The following is a 19,673-nucleotide window of genomic DNA, read 5'->3' as shown; positions in this document are numbered from 1 at the left end:
TTTACCGAAGCTTCTCTGCTTGACGGTTGGTCTCGCGCGTCCATCATGTTTGTAGTTTATCAACACTTTTCACATGTGTTTGTAGTTCTAATCGAATTAGCGTCCAATGCGCAATGCATTGTAAGCAATATCAGCAGTTAGAGTATGGATGCTTCTACACTTAAATTTTTTACCTGAAATAAGAAACCATCTGAGAACCTCTGGCATACTCTTTTCAACATACTATGGTTTGGAACATACTAATTGTAATTTCAAATACTAATTAGGATGGATAGTATGCGGATTGGGACGCAGCACTTGATTTTCTTTCTCTGAAAGTTTTTGAGAGTTTCCTTGGTTGTGTTTGGATCATTGTCCTGCTGCAATGTCCACCCTGGTTCCATCTTCATCATCCTGATAATGCAGATGTTGGACTGAAGCAGCTAATATTCATTTTCAAAGAGGAAGGGCAGAGGACTGCTGAAGAGCTACTGAGAGATTTCAGCTGCTGTCTGGGCTTTCACTGCCTTTCTGCACCTTCCTTTCTTTATGTGTTGGTCGGGATCCGAAAACGCGGTCGAAATCGAAGACGAGGGCTTTTGCCTTTTTTTTTTTTCTGGATGGCTTTTGCAAACTGTCGCTTGGGTTTGAGGACGAAAAGGAGGACGGCCGGGTCGGCCGATCCGGCGGCTTTTTGCGCGAGAAGAGCGCGTGCCTTTCGTGCCCGAGACGTGAAAAAGCGCGCACAGCGGCCTCTCGCGGATCCGCGAAAACAAAAACGCTCGAATACGTACCTCCCGGGACGTATCTCGCGGTCCGCAGAAACGTCCGCGGGGCTACGTTTCCACAATGAGCCCGGGTTGCTTATGCTTGATCCACTTAAATGTACAAAAAACTAATAAGTTAACTTAATTCCTTTATGTTGCCCTGACACTAAACATTTTTTATAATAATTGTCATGTCAATAATAATTACAGGAATTTACGAGTTCAGCTGAATTGCATACAAGCGTACAGCTATGTTCTCTACTCATAATATAGGCTCTAATGTACTCCTGCTGGCCAATTATTTACAGCACTGGCATTTTTTCTCATTCAAGATTCACTGGATGGAAGCCCAAAATGCATTTTATTTAGTTTCCATGGCTACAAGCAAGCACCCTGTTATGTTTTCGAGAGAACTGCTGTATTATCGTCTTTGCTAATGGGTTAAATGATAAATATAGACGTCTGAATGTACTTGCTCTTAATGTGTACTGAAACAACCCATGTCACTTCAACCTCTGACACGGAGAGGACTTTGCATTAATTCATGACTTCTAATTGAAGTATAGAGAGTAAAAACATTACAAAATCTGAACTGCGTTGGAATATTCTACATTTAATGCACTGACTGCCAATAATTCATATATGTTTTAAAAGAGGTCACCTGCTATCCAACACTGCTTTATTTAAAGGAAAATTCAAATACTATGGAAGTCAAAGGTTCTTCAACATTCTTCTGAATAACCTTTAAAAGAACAACAACAACTGTTTGTAACAAGTCAAGGTTGAATAAATTATGGCAGAATTTTTATTTTTCTGATGAACTGCTCCCTCCTTAAATTAAAATACATCAAAAAATAACATTGTAAAATATTATTACAATTTAATTTGTTTAACAATTAGAGCTGTCCTAAAACTAATGAACAATACCCATTCTTGTTGTAGGACAATTTTGAAAAACATGTTTGATCCGCTTTAAATGTTATACTATACATGGTTACATTTTAATTAATTAAAATTAAGCTTAATATTTAAGTCACATTAACTACTACTGTATGTACGTACATTATAGGAATCATTTGGTACAGAGCACTTCTTATTAGGAATGTCCCAATTTAAATTTTTTTACTGATTTTTTTACTTTTTTCTACTGATACCAAAATCTGATCCGATACTTCTATAATAAATTTAAAAAGAATAAAGAAGAGCAAAGAAATGGATCCAGGATGTTCCTTACTTTTTATTTAATTCACCTTATTTTAACATTCAACAACTCTGTTAACAAACGGAGCACTTCTGTGAGGTAGCTTCCGGGGTTCCGTAGTAGCTTGAACAATCAAGCAATAAATACCATAAATTCCTCCCTTTTGGACTTTAGTGCAAAAGTAAATATAAAAAAAATTCTAATATAAAACATTTAAAACTTAAAATACCCGGCAGGCAATCCCAATTTTACATATCTCACAGTTTGCTATAACAATGTTGTCGTCATTAACTTTAAAATACCTCCAGACCACAGACATGAGCTGCGTCCCAAATTGTAAATAAATAAAACAAATAAAAAACTTAATAAAATAATAAAATAAATTAATAAACAAATCAAACAAATAGTGCATAAGTATGCGATTTGGGACGCAGCTACTCTCACACTTTCCGCTTTAAGCCGCTTCCGTGTTCTACTTTGCCGTCATTTAATAGTGCCGTCAATAGTGTCTCTTCAACAAAGTCATGTTATGCCGCACACGTTGCAGTTTCCATGTGGTCAAAAAAGAAGTCTATCTCTTTGCCACTGCATAACTATAGATGCGTTAAAAAAATAATGACAATATACTGTATATACATATTTAAGTCCTGATCGGATGGCAATGTCTGATTCCGATCGAGTCTGAAACCGCGTGATCATCCCGATTTCCGATCGCGTGATCGGATCTGGACATCCCTACGTCTTATGTACATACATGCACATATATTGTAATTATTTGCATGTAATTACATTAATAATTACACCGTTTACTCATAACCTACAACTTAACCAACCTTAAACCTATCCATGCCACCAAATCTGTCCTTAACCCCCCAGCATCCCAGCTTAATAGGACCATAAATCCTATGCAATACAATATGAACATAATAACTACACTGTACTCATTTGTGATGTACTCTAAGTACATATATAATCTGACTTTAAATGAAGTGTAACCAGATATATTTTAAAATGTCATTTATTCCTGTGATTTGAAAAGCTCACAGTAGAGTACATACATAAAACCTTATATGCAAAAAAAAAAACAAGAGGATGAGGTCAGGTAATCCTCCTAATCTTTTTATAGTTTTGACCTGAGAACATTGATACCTAAAGCGTTCAGGACCTCTCCGAGGCCTATCTTTGGAATTATATGGGCCTGAAATGGAAAAGCAGCCTTGAAGGGTGGGTGAGAGAGAGCGAGTTAATCTTCAGATACGTGCCGAAGTACTGCTGTCTGCAAGCCCCTATATTTGCTACTGTTTACCCGGCTTAGCGGCTTACACTCCCCCCGCTTTGGAAGTTATGTAAGATCACTGTAAACAGTAGGAGGGCAATCTTCTAATGCCAATTATCAGATCAAAAGGGACATTCTTGAAATCAAAGCTCCAGAGAGTGGATAATGCCTTCAGGAACCCAGGCGCTACAGATAGTTGATGATGTAGGTGTTGATCTGCATGTCCTGCAGTGTCTGAGTGTTCGTTTGAATAAACCGAGGCACTGTTTACGTCTGCTAAAATGTGTTTTGGTTGAATGGATCACAAGCGGATTAGAAAGAAACTTTTTTATTTACACCTGGTGTTTTAATCTGTCTAGTTTATCCACTTTTGCCTACTTTTTCTCAATATTTTTGACAAGAGACAGGGTCAGTATCTAATATTGTGAGCTAACAAGATTTTAGTATGGTGGCCGAGAGCACTTTACATGCTGCAATTTACGAAAAAATGCATGAAATTACACAAAGAAATTAAGCAAATTAAGAAAAAATCCTTTAAAATCCTAACAATGCATTAAAAAAACGTGCTGCATTTTCTCACAACACATCCAAATAGCACAGAACACAACTGAAATGTTTCAAGGGGACCCTAAAAGGTGACGGACCCTGCTGCGATATGTTTGTTGTGCCATGACTATCGCTCAGTGAATTTGTAGGTGATCTTTGAAAGTTTTTTTTCTGTTTATATAACATCCTAGTTGCACCCTTTCCTTGTGTTTTGTTTGTTATAGATATTTACATTAGATGTCGCCTACCCTTTTGTTGTCTATTGAAAGGAGCGTGTCAATAGAGCCGCCATTTTGGTACAGGGTTTGAAATGAATGCGGGACCAAGGTGCAGTGGAGGACTGGCCATTCAGAGCCTGAGATATATACAATTATATCCATATACTTCTATGATATCGGGAGTTTTCCCAGTGGTCAGTGTGCAATTATTTTGAGGTGGCTTGGGCATCTGTTTCGGGTGCCTCCTGGACGCCTACCTAGGGAGGTGTTCCAGGCATGTCCCACCGGGAGGAGGCCTTGGGGAATTCCCAGGACACGCTGGGGGGACTATGTCTCTCGGCTGGCCTGAAAACGCCTCGGGATCCCCCCGGAGGAGCTAAAGGAAGTGTCTGGGGAGAGGGATGTCTGGGCCTCTCTCCTAAGACTGCTGCCCTCGCGACCAGGCCCCAGAAAAGCGGCAGAAAATGAATGAATGAATGAATTAAAATGATTGTTGTCACAATAAATCCCACCCTCAATGATCGAATGCAGGAACAGACAGAAAGGAAGATAGCAGGGCCTTAGATTTCTCGATGGAAGTATTCTCATTATTCTGAACGGATCAACAAAAAAGGAAAAGAAGATTATAGTCTCAATGAACAGAGATTTTACTGCACTTATAAGACAAAACGTACAAAAATAGCAAATACGTTCCTTCACACTCATTAATCTTTATAATATGCATATAGCAGGAGGGTCAGGATGTTTTCAGATTAGATTATCCTACATTATTATGTTTTTTAAAAATTTTTTAAAGTAAATGAATGTGAAGGTCATACGGTGTGTTGTTAATTGCAGCGCTCATTTTATAAAAATAAAAAAAGAAGGAAAAACTGCAAGTTGTGAAAGAGATCAAGCCACAGCCCGATCAGAAAAAGTAACGCAAAAGTAACTCAAAAGTAACATGATGCATTACTTAGTATAAAAAGTATCAAAGTAACACAACTAGTTACTTTTTTAGGGAGTAACTCTAATATTGTAACGCATTATTTTCAAATTCTAATTTAAGCATTTAGTTCTGTTAAAATAACAAAAAAGCAAATGTGTTCTATTATGCATGTTGTTCAATTTGTTTTCATATTTTTTGCTTGGTTTTGGGCTCTATATGCATGTTGTCACATTCCAAACGTCTTACTAAGAAACACAATGAACAATTTCTCAGAATAGGGGGGCGTCTGTTTAGATATTATCCAGAGTTTAGTGGAAAACAAGCCAAAATCTCAAAACAGCAACAGATAACACTCATGCTTCATTAACACCTTTTTCCTTTTCGTTTACAGTGCTCAGACATTAGCGAGTCTGCTGTGTGCTGTTATTGTTGTTTCAACCGCTCTTTTCTTCATCCCCCGCAGCCAAACTGTACAACACAGCTGAACGACACATAACGGGTGTAGGGTTGCACTCGTGGGTCATAAATCCAAAACCAGATCCAAATCCAGACTAATGTTAGGGGATTAGGATCATTAAAATGTTGACGGGTGGAGCTGTGTATTTAGGAGCGCATCTTCTAGTCATTCAGGTAGACGCTAATGACTGCCTAAGACTAATTAAACAGCAAATCTTTAAAGTAGAGTGTCGTCATTCAGGTGTAATCAGATGAACACCGAAGGAGTAAACTCAGGACGCACGGCCTATCAAATATCACAAACCCTTGTTTCAAAAATAGTGGATATATTGTAATTGTGTAATCTTTTTTGATTTGACCTTTTAAAGGGATAGTTCACGCATAACAATAAATAATGCCATTCTGAAGCTTTCTGCTTGCAGTAAAAATACAAATGAATATATATTTTTGAAGAAATGTGCTTTTTGATACACTGCATTTTTTAAGGTACATGGTTGCAAACAATTGACATGGGCTGAATTTAAACAAACAAATTAGGTTGAACAATACTAAGTTGAAAATGTTTATTTAAATTCAGCCCATATGAATTGTTTACAACCACTTACCTTTAAAAATAAAAAGTTAGTAAATAAAAATAATTAGAGCCAATGGAGTATAAAACTACAAAAAAATAAGTAAATAAATAAATTGTAAATATGATATTTTTTGTTAGTATATAATGTAAGTTAATGGGGTCCAAATAAATGAATAAATAAATAAATAAATTTGATATTTTTTTGTAACTGTATAATAGAAGTCAATGGGCTCTAAAATTAGAAGAAGAAGAAAAAAAAGAATTTGTAAGTTTGATCATTTTTGTTAGAGTATAATGGAAGTCAATGGGGTCCAAAATCCCCCCCAAATTTTTTGTAAATTTGATCATTTTGTTAGTCTATAATGGAAGTCAATGGGGTTTAAAATTCAAAAAATAAATGTAGATTTATTTATTTTTGTTAGTGTATAATGGAACTCAATGGGGTCCAAAATTCCCCCCCAAAATTAGAAAATTTTAATATTTTTGTTAGTGTATAATGAAAGTCGATGGGGTCCAAATTTCCAAAAATAAATGAGTACATTTGATCATTTTTGTTAGTGTTTAATGGAAGTCAGTGGGGTCCAAAATAACAAAATTCCAAACATGCTGCCTTTTGTAATAAATTTGTTGAAATAAAGAAATGTCCACAGATTTTGAACAGGATTAGGTAAAGTATTGTTAATGATTACAGCATTTTTATGTGAACTGTTCATTTAAATCACGGTTAAAGGAAAGTTCACTCATAAATATACGAATTTTACAATTCTGTGATCATTTACTCACCTTTACTCATTGCCTTCTGCAGAACACAAAAGAAGATATTTGAAATTGTTTCATTGTCCATGTGATGAAAATCAATGGGATCCTAATCATCATAAACATGTAGACATTTTCCAAATTTGTGTTTCAAAGAAGAAAAAAGTCATTCTGAAGTTGAACAGTATTGATGGTACTATGAGCAAATGATGACAATTTTCATTTATAGATGAACTGCACCTTTAAGAGAAAAATACACAAAATGATATGCATGCAATTTTCAGATCTGCCTTCATTTACTCTCCCTCGTGCCGTTCTAAACCTTCTGCAGAACAGCAAAAAGAGACATTTAGAAGAGCTGGTTTTGGACATACAATAGAAGTCAAGCCCAAAACTCACTGAGAATAAATTAAAAAAATTCTATTTCTCACATGTTAATTTTTAAAGACAGAAAAAGTCATACAGAATTTGTAAAACAAAGCTAGCGGTTACATAATTGTAATTTTTAAGTGAATCGTAATTTTAAAAGATAAAAATACACAAAATAATTCTCATTCATTCATTTTGCACAGCGGAATGAACCACCAACTAGTCACATTCATTCATACAAAAGCATTTTACAGTTTCCATTTCTTACTCAATCTATTGTTCGTCTACCTTGTTCAGAAGACTGCCTTCCTTGAGTATTTATTTTTGTCCATTCAATGCAAGTCAATGGGGTCCAAATATTTTCAATTCAAAACATGCAGACATATCTCGAATTTTGGCTTTCAAGCAACAATTTCATACACAATTTGAACAACATATGTCATGTAGACAATGAAATGTGATTTTTTGTTTATCTATCTTTTTGAGAGGGAAGATAAGGAGTTTGATTGACGTCAGTCATGGTTAACAGAACAGTTCACCCTCATAATTGAGCAATTCTGTCATTGTTTACCCAACCCTCATGCCTTTCTACTATAGAATGACAAGCTATATTTCTGAAGAGCTATATTTTTGAAGAGCCTACAGTGAAAGTCAATGGGGGTCCAAAACAATATTAAGGAAAAATTAATAATCAAGACATACTCGAAGCTAAGCAAAGGTAGCACGATGATGACAGAATTGTGATTTGAACTGTCTCTTTAGGAAGAAAGATGTACATGAATGTGATTTGCTTAACTCATAGTTAAAGTTATCAATGAATTTATTTATTTCATCTGGTACATTGTAAAAATTATTTACCAAATATGTAAATAATTGCAAGCTCTTCCCGTATTCGCGGTGGTTTCCTCCGGGTGCTCCGGTTTCCCCCACAGTCCACAGACATGCGATATAAGTGAATTGAATAAAGTAAATGAGTGTGTGTATGGGTGTTTTCCAGGACTGGGTTGCGGCTGGAAAGGCATCTGCCGCATAAAACATATGTCGGAATAGTTGATGGTTCATTCTGCTGTGTCGACCCCTAATAAATAAAGGACTAAGTTGAATGATAAGTTGTATGTAAGTCCAATATTTGCAGGATTTTCTAAGTCTTTGTCATTTGTTTTTGAAATGTAAACTAGCATGTGTTGTATATACAAGCTAAAGACATACAAAGAAAGGGCGTTTCATGCGAACATGCCCAAAATATAGTTCAGTGTTTGCAGATAAAAAAAGTACAGTGTTTCTGAAATAACAGAATGCCTTAGATTAACAGCAGAATGAATGGTGAAACCAGTCAGACAAGCTCTAACATCTTCCCCTGTTATCATGTCATACATCAGCACTTCTGTTGGTCTATTCACGTTCCTGCAAGACCTAGATGGAATCGTTCCAGCCTGCTTTTTAAGTTTTTTACATTTCTTCACAAATGTGTGAGGAAATTACAAAATTCAGTTTGCATTTCGACGGTTGTCACAAGGAAAGCGCTGTTGACAGTGAACGCCTTTTATTTATTTTCAGTTCAACACGTTGCGGTGAATAAGGTGAATGCCTGACTGACGTTCATTATACCCAAACATCAATCATGTAAATCTGCTTCTTATAAACTGCTGGTGATTCTTAGTAAAGAACACCCCTAACTCACAAACACTCAACTGCAGTTATCCGGGAGGACAAACGAACACCTGTCTGAACTTTGCATTTGTTTCTGATCTACACTATAGAAAAAACTAAGCTTCTATAACTGATTTTACTGGTAAAGCTGTAATTGTGCTTGTGTTAAAAAGGAATAATGACAAAACACTATCAAAATATCCCATTTATGCAATTTATATTAAATAAATTGATAGTAAAACAAAGCAACTTATTTTCACACCCAAACTAAGAAAAAAAAAAACATGTTTTGGAGGATGTTTCTTTAATGTTGTGTTTTTATTGACATTTTTTAAATATTTTAAAATATTTCCTAAATGATGTTTAACAGAGCAAGGAAATTTTTACAGTATGTCTGATTATATTTTTTCTTCAGGAGAAAGTCTTATTTGTTTTATTTTGGCAAGAATAAAAGCCGTTTTACATTTTTAAGAACCATTTTAGGTCAAATTTATTAGCCCCTTTTAAGCTATATTTTTCCAATAGTCAAGAGAACAAACCATTGTTATACAATGTCTTGTCTAATTACCCTAACCTGCCTAGTTATCCCAGTTAAGCCTTTAAATGTCACTTTAAGCTGTATAGAAGTGTCTTGAAAAATATCAAGTAAAATATGATGTGCTGCCATCATGGCAAAGATAAAATAAATCAGCTATTAGAAATGAGTTATTAAAACTGTTATGTTTATAAATGTGTTGAAAAACATCTTTTCTCCATTAAATAGAAATTCAGGAATAAAATAAACAGAGGGGGGAATAATTTATCTTTAGCTTTAATTTCTTTTTTACATTAGAATGTGTCTGGTTTCCTTTACTTTTTTAGCAATAGATAAATAAATAAATAAATAAATAAATATTAAGGTTTGATTTTAAAGATATTTATATTTTGTATGATGACTTATTATTCTATGTATATCTTTTTGTAAGTATATCTGTTAGACTGAATAATAACATAATTTTACCGATAATTTGACATTCTCCACAGTTGTTTGAAACATTATAATTGACCAGTTACATGTATTTTAATGTTTTTATGTATATAAATCACTTTGACATAATCTATAAAGTCTAATGACATAGTGTATAACAGCCTGATCACACAAGAAAACGTAAGTCTTTTATATTTTGTCAGTTTAAAGTTCAGCTGTAAGAAAATGTGTGATTTTTAAAAAGGAGGCGTGGCACCCAAACACACCCATAACCCGACCATCATTGGGTGATGAGAAAATCATACTAAATTGTAAAAAGTAGGTCATACGAATTCATATGAATTAGCCACTAAATCAAAAAGTTACAAATTGCAGTGAGACTGTCTTTACATACAGTATTATTTGCTGTTGTTCATAACCTTTATGCTCTAAATTTTTTTATATAAAACACAAACTTTGCATTTCTGAAAAAATGTATAAAAAAAATATATATACTTTAAATTTATAACTTTAAATATAAAAATACAACTATAACAGTCGCTAAATTATAAATACAATTAAAAATGTGTTATATAATTAGTATAACTAATACAAAGAAAATGTAGCATAATAAAAATAGTCCATATCCAAGTCTTCTGATACCACTACAGATTTTTTAAAAATAACTGATCACTGATCAGTTTTTTTTTTCTTTTTCTGTACCAAAGCCCCGGAGTAAGCAAAGTGGGGATCAGGCTTTTGGTGTCATCGCCCCATAACTCTGGAACAAACTTCCCCCCACATTAGACAAACTCCAACTTTATCTGTTTTTCAAAAGCTTCTGAAACTGCACCTTTGTTCTTTAGCATTTGAGCTTGTTGATGGGTTGTCTTATATTTTAATTATGTATGTGGTGTAGGACTTATTTTAATTAGCATTGATTGTGTTCAGCACTTTGGGCAACGTTGTTTTGTAAAAATGTGCTATATTAACTAACTAATTAACTTACTAACTAACTAACTAACTAACTAACTAACTAACTAGCTAATTAACTAACTAACTAACTAACTCATTAAATTTAATTATTCAGGAAAAATCATAATATATCTAAGCTCTAATCTTATTCGAATTTTACTAATCTATGCATAATGACTTTAAGTAACATTTTTGATGAAAACTTTTTATTAATAACTGCTTAAAATTCAGCCTTTGTCTCGATACAAAACTATTTAGTACACATGAACTTGTATGAAGGTCTAAGATTCTGTATAATCCTGTTTTTCAAACTAAAAATAATGCAAGTTTGGAATGACTTTATGTTGACTAAACAGACTTTGGGCGAACCATTACATATCTTTTAAAAACTGCTTTATTAAAACCAACAGAGTGAACGCAGCTTTCCAAAGTGCAAAGAGTCATTAGTGACTCAACAGCTCCGACGGGGGATCTGTACCACACAAAAAGCAACACCAAACACTAGAAGTATAAACTTCTACAGAAGTCAATGAGTTAGTGAAGAGAACAGGAAATAGCTTTTATAGCCTGACATAGTCTGATTCCCTCTTCAAAGCGTTAATATATAGTACATATATAATATACAGTATATATTTACATTTATAATACAGTGGTGTTGGATGCTCGATTCTGATTTGTCGAAACTTATTAAGAGATGCAAAATAATTTTTCATGTGTAATCAAATGCGTTTTCCTCACCCGTCTATCTCCGTATGAACAACTTTTTTTATATGCTCACTTGTACGGTGTTTAACTTGTGATGCAGAGCGTTCAGCTTCAATGATTCCATAAGACATTAAAGTGTTGAAAATCAAGACGAAACTATGTTGTTACAATGTACATATTTTTTAGGCTGTGTTCACACCAGACGTGGAAGAAGTGTCAAGCATGAGGGATTTACATGTTAAGTCGAGGCAAAGGCACGAATAGACATCCTGCGGTGCTTTATGCGAATTGCGCGGCCCGAATCGCTGAAGTTCAGATTTTTGAACTCAAGCAATTTGCGTGAAACGCTCAATTTGTACTGCGCCATTCGCACAATTTGCGTCATTTGCGCAGTTTGCATAATTTGTATGTATTGCGCTGCGTTAACCAATCAGGAGCTTTTATTATGACGTAGCGCCTGTTGTTGGTCTCCCGGGGGAAAAATCCTCTTGCACACACTGATAACAGTTCATCAAACTAGACTCTGCTCAGTCAGAAGCACCACTGAAAGCCTTCATCATCCAGGTTAAGTTTCTAGAGGAGTTTATGAGCTTACAGAGCTCTGAAAGATTTAGTGGAATCAGACATTGCTCCAAATGTATCGACACTGCTTTTCAGCCTTCATGAAACACATAAACACAGTTATTTTCTCAAATAAAATCTGTTAGCCATTTAGCAAAGAAACTACAGTCACTGGGCAGACAGAAGCCCCGCCCATGAGGCGAATCTGTGTCTGTTCTGAAATTAATTTGACGCGCAACTGAAGCGGATTAGACGCGCGAATAAAGCTGATTTTGATGCGCAAATGAACCGGATTTTTATTCTATTTACGAGCGAAATGCACAATTTATACGCACGTTCCGTGTCTGGTGTGAACACAACATGAAAAAACACTATTTCTTTTTGTTCATGCAGCGTGATATCACGAGAAAACAGAACTATAAGTTCGAACGAACTTCTTAATTCAAAAGTTCAATCCTACAAAATGTATGGTTTTTATAAGGAGGTGTGGCACTAAACCTCCACCCCTAAACACAACCGACATTGGAAGATGAGCAAATCGTACTAAATTATACGCATGAGATCATTCAAATTAGCTAATAAATCAAATGTTACGAATTGGCGTGAGAAAGCAGTTTATGGAAGGGTTTTATTTGGTAATGGGTCGCTAAGTGGCCTGTAAGACAAGCCCAACCTTATTGAGGACGTTTAGGACATGTATCTGAAGTGTACAATAAAACGTACTCTAAATACCATGTTTCAGGTTTGCTTAAATAGAGACAGCACCCTTTAGTGGATTTGTTATCTGAAACATGCAACAAAACATATCTTTAAGCAATGTATTTCACCTTTCTGCAAGAATGCAGACTGAGGTATCTATTTCCTGGGAAGAGCCTGAGCTGATGCTGCTCTGTCAAACAAGTGAGAACTTTACAGACTCGGTTAATTTATCCACTTAGAGCCAGATTTAGCATGATTAGCAGATTAGCGCAAGAGATCAAATCAAAGAGTGAATGAGAGTTCAACATTCTGAAGAACAAAGATGCTGAAGCTCATTCCAATAATGACAAACGCAATCAACAGCAGAACAAATTATGTTGTGAACAAGCAGAGCCAATGATAGTCAGATGCGTTTAATACTAGCAATAGGAGTTAAGACAAGCTTTTTATGCCACTTAGGAATGTCACAAATAAAAAAAAACTGACTACTAAAAAAAGTAAAGTGAGTCACATTGCACGATTCATTTAAATTTTCTTCTTCCTTCATTTTGACGTCTTAAAGGGAAGCTCCTACAAATCAACAAGTCTTTATTTATGAAATTTTAGCTCAAACGTTTGACTTTTGTGAGATGCTGAATGTAATGCAGTACAAAGTGAATGCTGAAGCTTTTGAAAAGTCACAAATTTTTGTAGAAATTACATTGAACAAATTTGTGAATGAATTAGGGCTGAACAATTACATGAAGTTGATTGCCATGCGCATTTTGTCAGTGAAGCCGGTTCTGTAATTAGTAGCAATTAGTAGTTGCACGATAATGCCTTTGAATATAATTAATCTGTGATAACAAAAGCTGTTCTCTGTTACCTACAGCTTTTTGTTGTAAATGCTGCTACATCTGAAAGCATGTGAGAATGCCAAATTTGATCACTTCTTCACGCAAAGCTCACTTCATAGCCTTAATCAATCCTTCTGTGTGATGACATCTATGTTTATTAGTCACGTTGAATCAATGTAAGCAGTTAAATCTTCGGTTTATTCAGCAACCTGCATAGGCATTCTACAGTGTTTTGAAGGTTTCTATTTATTACAGAACTGTGCTTCTTTAGCAAGATGTGCAAGACGATCGTAAAGTTTGCTAAATTACGATTACAATTTTACTGATTTATCAGCCAGTATGAACTGTGACCACTATGAATGATCGTCAAAATGTTTTTTTTTTTACCTATATTCACATTCGAAGTAAAAATTTTAGCCCTCCGGTGATTTAAAAAAAATATATATATTTCAAACATTTATTTAGAGAAATAATATACAGTTCAAGTAAATTTTCACAATATTTCCGTTAATATTTTGTCATATGGATAAAATAATTAGGCTGTTCATATGAATCTTAACATGTGTTATTTATAAAGCTTTGTTTTAAAATGTTAAGGGTTCTTACACGTCAAGAAATTTCCGCCACAGAAATAGTAAAAGGGCTGGGAAATATGACACAAATCATATATCATGATATATTATAAATCCTTTCATATCATAATAATGATATATATCACAATACATAAATATTGAAATATGCACTATAAAAAACGTTGAGTTAAAAATATTTAATGTCTTGTTGGGCTATTTTCAACATTTATTTGGTTATTTAATAATTACTCAACCAGTTGGGTTAAATATTTGGTGCTTTGTTGGGTTATTTTTAACCTTTTTAACCTATTGGGTAATTTATTTAATAACTATAATAAAAATGTTGAATATCAAGTCAACTGACACAGAACAGCTGTATGTTAATATGCATGTGCAATGTTGTTTTTGTATTTGAATGTTTATTTAAGCTTAAGCTCAAGTTTTTTTTTGTTTTTTTTTTATCAAATTGCCTCTCCATGTCAAGTTTTTTTCTATCCGTTTCACCCGCACTCTTAATCATTGATGATACAAACCTGCACTTCATAGCCGATCTACATTAAATGGATAAAAATGTTGTGTCTGGAACCTAAAATGTAGTGGAAATGAAGCATTTTTAGTATTTTTGAAAGCTGCAGGTTATTTATTTACACGGCCATATATATAAAATTAATAGTAGTACTAGAAATAGTAGCAAATAGTAATACCCGAATGAGAAAAAGTAACAGTTAATAAAAATAACCCAATGCATTGGGTTAAATTTTATAAATGATTAAAATAACCCATAGTTGGGAAGGTGCTATAAAAACCTATAGTCGGGATAGATGTTGGGGTATTTTTAACCCCACTATTTTAACTGAGTAGTACTATTTCTGTAGTACTATTTCTATTTCTATAAATACTGGACTTTCTCCAACATTGTCATGATGCTTGTTCTCCTATTGTTAAAAAAAATTAATTAAAAGGAGTTGAGTGAATCGTTACAACCCTAGTAGCTTTTTAACTGCAAATGAGAGTTTGTGCTGGCTTAAGCTGTTAGTAAACCTGACCCTTAATCAATCTTGTTGCTGTGCCCACGTCACCACCTCTAGTGTTGATTATTTAAAAGCCTGTGGTAAGTTATTACATCTTTTGATTGTTCAACTGACTGCCCAAACATATCACTTCAGTCCAGGTTTTGCATTTGATTCTTTTTTATGTTAAGTTTCATTCCCCCATAATGGCTGTAATAAACAATAGACAGCAGAGGTTTTAATAGCCAGCGAAACTTTCTCATTGATACAATCAGCTGAATATCCTATTAGGAAGTGGCAGATCTCCCTTTAATCAGGTTAAGAAGCTATTGTCGGCTCTTCCGGTGAGTTCACAACACTACATCACACGCATTTGATTTCTTTATTAATTACATACATTAAATGACATAAAACACAGATTTCTGTTTATACTGTGCACTGTGTTTGACCTCAGGTTACTGATCATGTCAAGATGAACAATTAAGACTAGTTTCATTCAATGGATGACTACAAACAAAATCAAAATGTCAGTTTAAGTTCAGGATTACGGAAAATAAAGATAAATATAAATAGATAATAAAGATATATTAATAAATAACTATAATAATACATGTATTTATTACATTTATGCACTAAAAGGCTAAAGTTTTTTTAAAATCACTGAATCCTTCTAAATATTTATTTGTTAATATATTAAATAATAATAGTTTCATATTAACATTATTAAATAACTTATAATATATACAAAAATCATTACAAAATGAGTTATTAAGGTTAAATCTGAACACAAAAGAAGATATTTTGAAAAATGTTAGAAACCTGTTACCATTGACTTCCACAGTATTCGTTTTTCCTACTGTGGAAGTCTTTTTCAGCATTGTTCTAAATATCTTCTTTTATTTTATACAACAGAATAAAGAAACTCAGATTTGTGACAAGTGAATAATAAATAAACGATGATAGATTTTTCAGTTTAAGTTCAGTACTACAGAATATAAAAACAAATATAAATAGATAATAAAGATATAATAATACATAAATATAATAATACATTGATATTTAATACATTTATGCAATAAAACTGCTAAAGTTTTTTTTTAATCACTAAATTCCTCTAAATATGTATTTGTTAATATATTAAATTAAAATAATTTCATATTAGAATTATTAAATCATTTATAATATATATACAAAAATCATTACAAAAAATTATTAAGGTTAAATCTCATAGCAAAAGTTCACTATTTCACTTTTTACATTGTGCATTTAAAGGGGTAGTTCCTTTTTTCCTGTTGAACACAAAAGAACATACTGTAAAAAATGTTAGAAACCTGTAACCATTGACTTCCACAGTATTTGTTTTTTCCTACCGTGTCCTACTGTGCATTTTTTAAAATGAACATTTTAATTATTAATCATAAAACACTTTGAAACAAACCACCAGACAATTCCAATGCTAAAAAATATGTATAAAATACATTATATAAATATTATATATAAATAATAAGTAAATAAAAAAATTAAAATATATAAAAATAAAATACACAAATTCAATTATGGCATACCATAAATCAAAGTGCAGCTTAAAGAAACATCACTAAAATCCAAGTAAGGAATCCAGACTTGATGAAAAGCCTCAGTGGACATATGAATGACAAAGGTAAGTAATTCTAAGAGAATCATTTCCTTAATAATATTGTGCCACCCTTTAGGATGGGGCTTTGTCACTGATCCAGTTAATCACTTTCCGCATTTTTCTAAATATCTTATTTTGTGTTCAACAGAAGAAAAATCTCATTTTTGACAAGTGAATGATAAATTAAAGATGATAGATTTTTCAGTTTTGGGTGAACTATGCCTTTATTGTATTAGTATTGAGTAAAACATGTCTGCCCCAGTTTAGGAAAATGATCAATATTCCAAATAATCAATATTTAAATCAATACAGCAGAGAAAGTTTCTCTGTTCCAATGAGATCTCTGCCTAAGTAACATTCCAGCTCACAAAGGATCAAATATTACACCATCAACTAACATATAACTCTGAATTCTCAACAAGTCACCCATTATTAAACCACTGGCACTCGTTAGCAAACTGCAATGCTGAAGACTTTCACAGCCATTCGGTTCTGCTCTCTTATTCTAGGGATTAAACCAATGCAAAGCTCATTACATAATGAACGCCTATATCAGCATTTTCCAACCGCTAATATAATTAGGCTCCAAAGCTCTGCTCTGATTCTGGGCAATGTGAGGTTACTTTCAAAATCAAAAATATTGAAGTCAAGCTATACATTACATTACATTATGTATGTATGTATGTATGTATGTATGTATGTATGTATGTATCTATCTATCTATGTATCTATCTATCTATCTATCTATCTATCTATCTATCTATCTATCTATCTATCTATATATATATATATATATATATATATATATATATATATATATATATATATATATATATATTATAATATATATATTACAGTATTGTTACCAAAGAATTATAGACTAAAAATGTACTTTGAAGTCATATGAGTATTAAATTAAGCATATTATAAATATGAAAAATTATCAGAGGAGAATCTATAGATATGTATGATTGTAGTACGAAAAGAGTACCTAAATGCTTTAATAATACATTCATTTATTGAAAATTACATATTATTTAATACAACATTAAATACTGTATATAAAATCTTTAGTGTAGATGACCCATATTTAAAATGCTGAATAAAAAAGAATGCCACAGCTTGTTAAAAAACACTATCTATCTATCTATCTATCTATCTATCTATCTATCTATCTATCTATCTATCTATCTATCTATCTATCTATCTATCTATCTATCTATCTATCTATCAGTATATAAATAAAAGTATAAATAACGGATAAATAAATAACGTTAAATTAGTTGCCATTTAAGGTAATTAGTTACCGTATAAATACTAATTATTAGCTTAATAGCTCTGTTAAATATGGACCATTCGCACTATTTACCAGTAGCCTAACTATTTACCGTCTTTGATATTACCATTCAAAATAACATTTCAGCCATATAACTGTATGTTCTGCATTCCGTTGAGAAGTGACTGTGACTCAAGCTAAAGTGTTAGAAATCTCAAACTGCAGAAAAAGTGCCTTACCTGTTGTTGATAGAGCGATGACGAGCTGCTATAATCCCTCTTTATGGGTCGTGCTGCATTGAACTGCCTGATTTCTCATGTCCTATGCGACCGTTCACTTTAGCTTTCGCTGATGTCTCTTGAGGAGAGACGTGCGCTGCTTCAACTCTCAGGTAAGTCAAATGCCTGCGGGTGATGGACAGCTTCTGTGTAAGCGTTCTGTCTGGCGGTGGGCGTGGTTTCGAGTGTTCGGCTCCGCCCACTCTGCGCTCTGCTCGGTTTAATCTCAGCCGCTCAGAGTTGATGATGCGATTCTGCTGTAGTTTTGACAGTGCGTAAATGAACGGGTTTGGGTTAAAGATCCCTAAATCAAAAGTTAAAGAAAAATCTATGAACTGTTCATTATGTGAGTGGGTAAGTAAACAAATAAGTAAATAAACTGTTTGTTTGGATAGTGATTCTTAAAGGAGTTGGATTAATACATATATTGGTAAATGGATTAAGTAAAAAAGTAAAGATTTTAAAAAGTAAAAGTTTTAAAACTGGTAACCTGCAGTAAGTTAATTGGTCAGTTGTTTATTTTTCATTCATTTCATTCATAATTTCTTTTCCCTTTATTCCAGTTTTCCTCAGTCGCTTTGCAAAGTTTCAATTTTGATCTGAAAAATGTTCCAAAGCAGTAAGCACATTTCTCAAAACAACGTTACAAAGAGCAAAACACCATGGATTACCAGCAAAACCCAGATTATTGCTTAAAATCTTTCTCTCAAAACTAAATTTCTGTGTCAATGATGTCAGTGCCATCAGATTTAAAAAGTCCTTGTGGCATTGTGTATGGATAGGATCTAGTCATGTTGTCAATATAACTCTATAACTTATATATTTTATTTATTTATTTATTTATTTATTTTGCTGGTTGTACTGTAATTTGTTGCCAGATCAAGCCATTGTGATACAGAAAGGAAAAGACAGCACTGAATACACAAAGAAAAGCAAAACAAAAGTAGTAATGTGAACATAGGAATCTTCTTGCAAAAGTACCTTCATTAGAAAAAGTCAAGAATCACCTGGGAGAAATTTACTAATTGTAAACAGATTTAGAAAAAAAAGTTCAACAAAAATGGATAGAAAAATTGATTATGACAACATATTATGACAACTTGTTCAGACATTTTTTTTTTTTTAGATTAGAATGTCTTTATTGTCCCCAAAGGGCAATTAGGTGTACAGCAATAGCCGACAGTTGACAGTAACAGGTCACACTCAACAACATAAAAATAACAGTGAACAATCAAATGAATCATGGAGAGATCAAGTCAACACAAGGACTTATGCCATGAGCAAATGATTAAATGTTGTTGGGGTAAGACTATTCAACCGAGACCAAAGTAATTAATTTTGATTAACATGACATAAGCAACTGATAGGAAAGAGCAGAGAATTGTACATAATTTTTGCATGGATGCACAAAAGCATTTGCAACTTGTTCAGAGAAATTAGAAATTGCTTTTCTGATGTG

The 19,673-nt window shown here is 33.3% G+C and overlaps 1 protein-coding gene across 4 annotated transcripts in view; it reads right to left on the bottom strand.

The window, feature by feature from the left end:
* Positions 1-18,495, bottom strand: part of prlra (prolactin receptor a) — a 60,171-nt gene extending 41,676 nt beyond the window's left edge. Inside the window, exons 1-2 of one of the 4 annotated variants that reach the window (XM_073934422.1) lie at positions 18,176-18,344; positions 6,729-6,941 (exon numbers count right to left, since the gene is read on the bottom strand). The gene's annotated coding sequence lies outside the window, so the exon portion shown is untranslated. Of the gene's footprint in view, positions 1-6,728; positions 6,942-18,175 lie in introns of all 4 variants that reach the window. The other 3 variants (XM_068215832.1, NM_001431060.1, XM_021468801.2) reach the window with 3 other exon arrangements.
* Positions 18,496-19,673: the final 1,178 nt, after the last annotated feature.

This window comes from Danio rerio, chromosome 21 (genome assembly GCF_049306965.1).
Source record: "Danio rerio strain Tuebingen ecotype United States chromosome 21, GRCz12tu, whole genome shotgun sequence".
NCBI lineage: Eukaryota > Metazoa > Chordata > Actinopteri > Cypriniformes > Danionidae > Danio > Danio rerio.
This window is presented reverse-complemented; position numbering and strand designations above follow the sequence as displayed.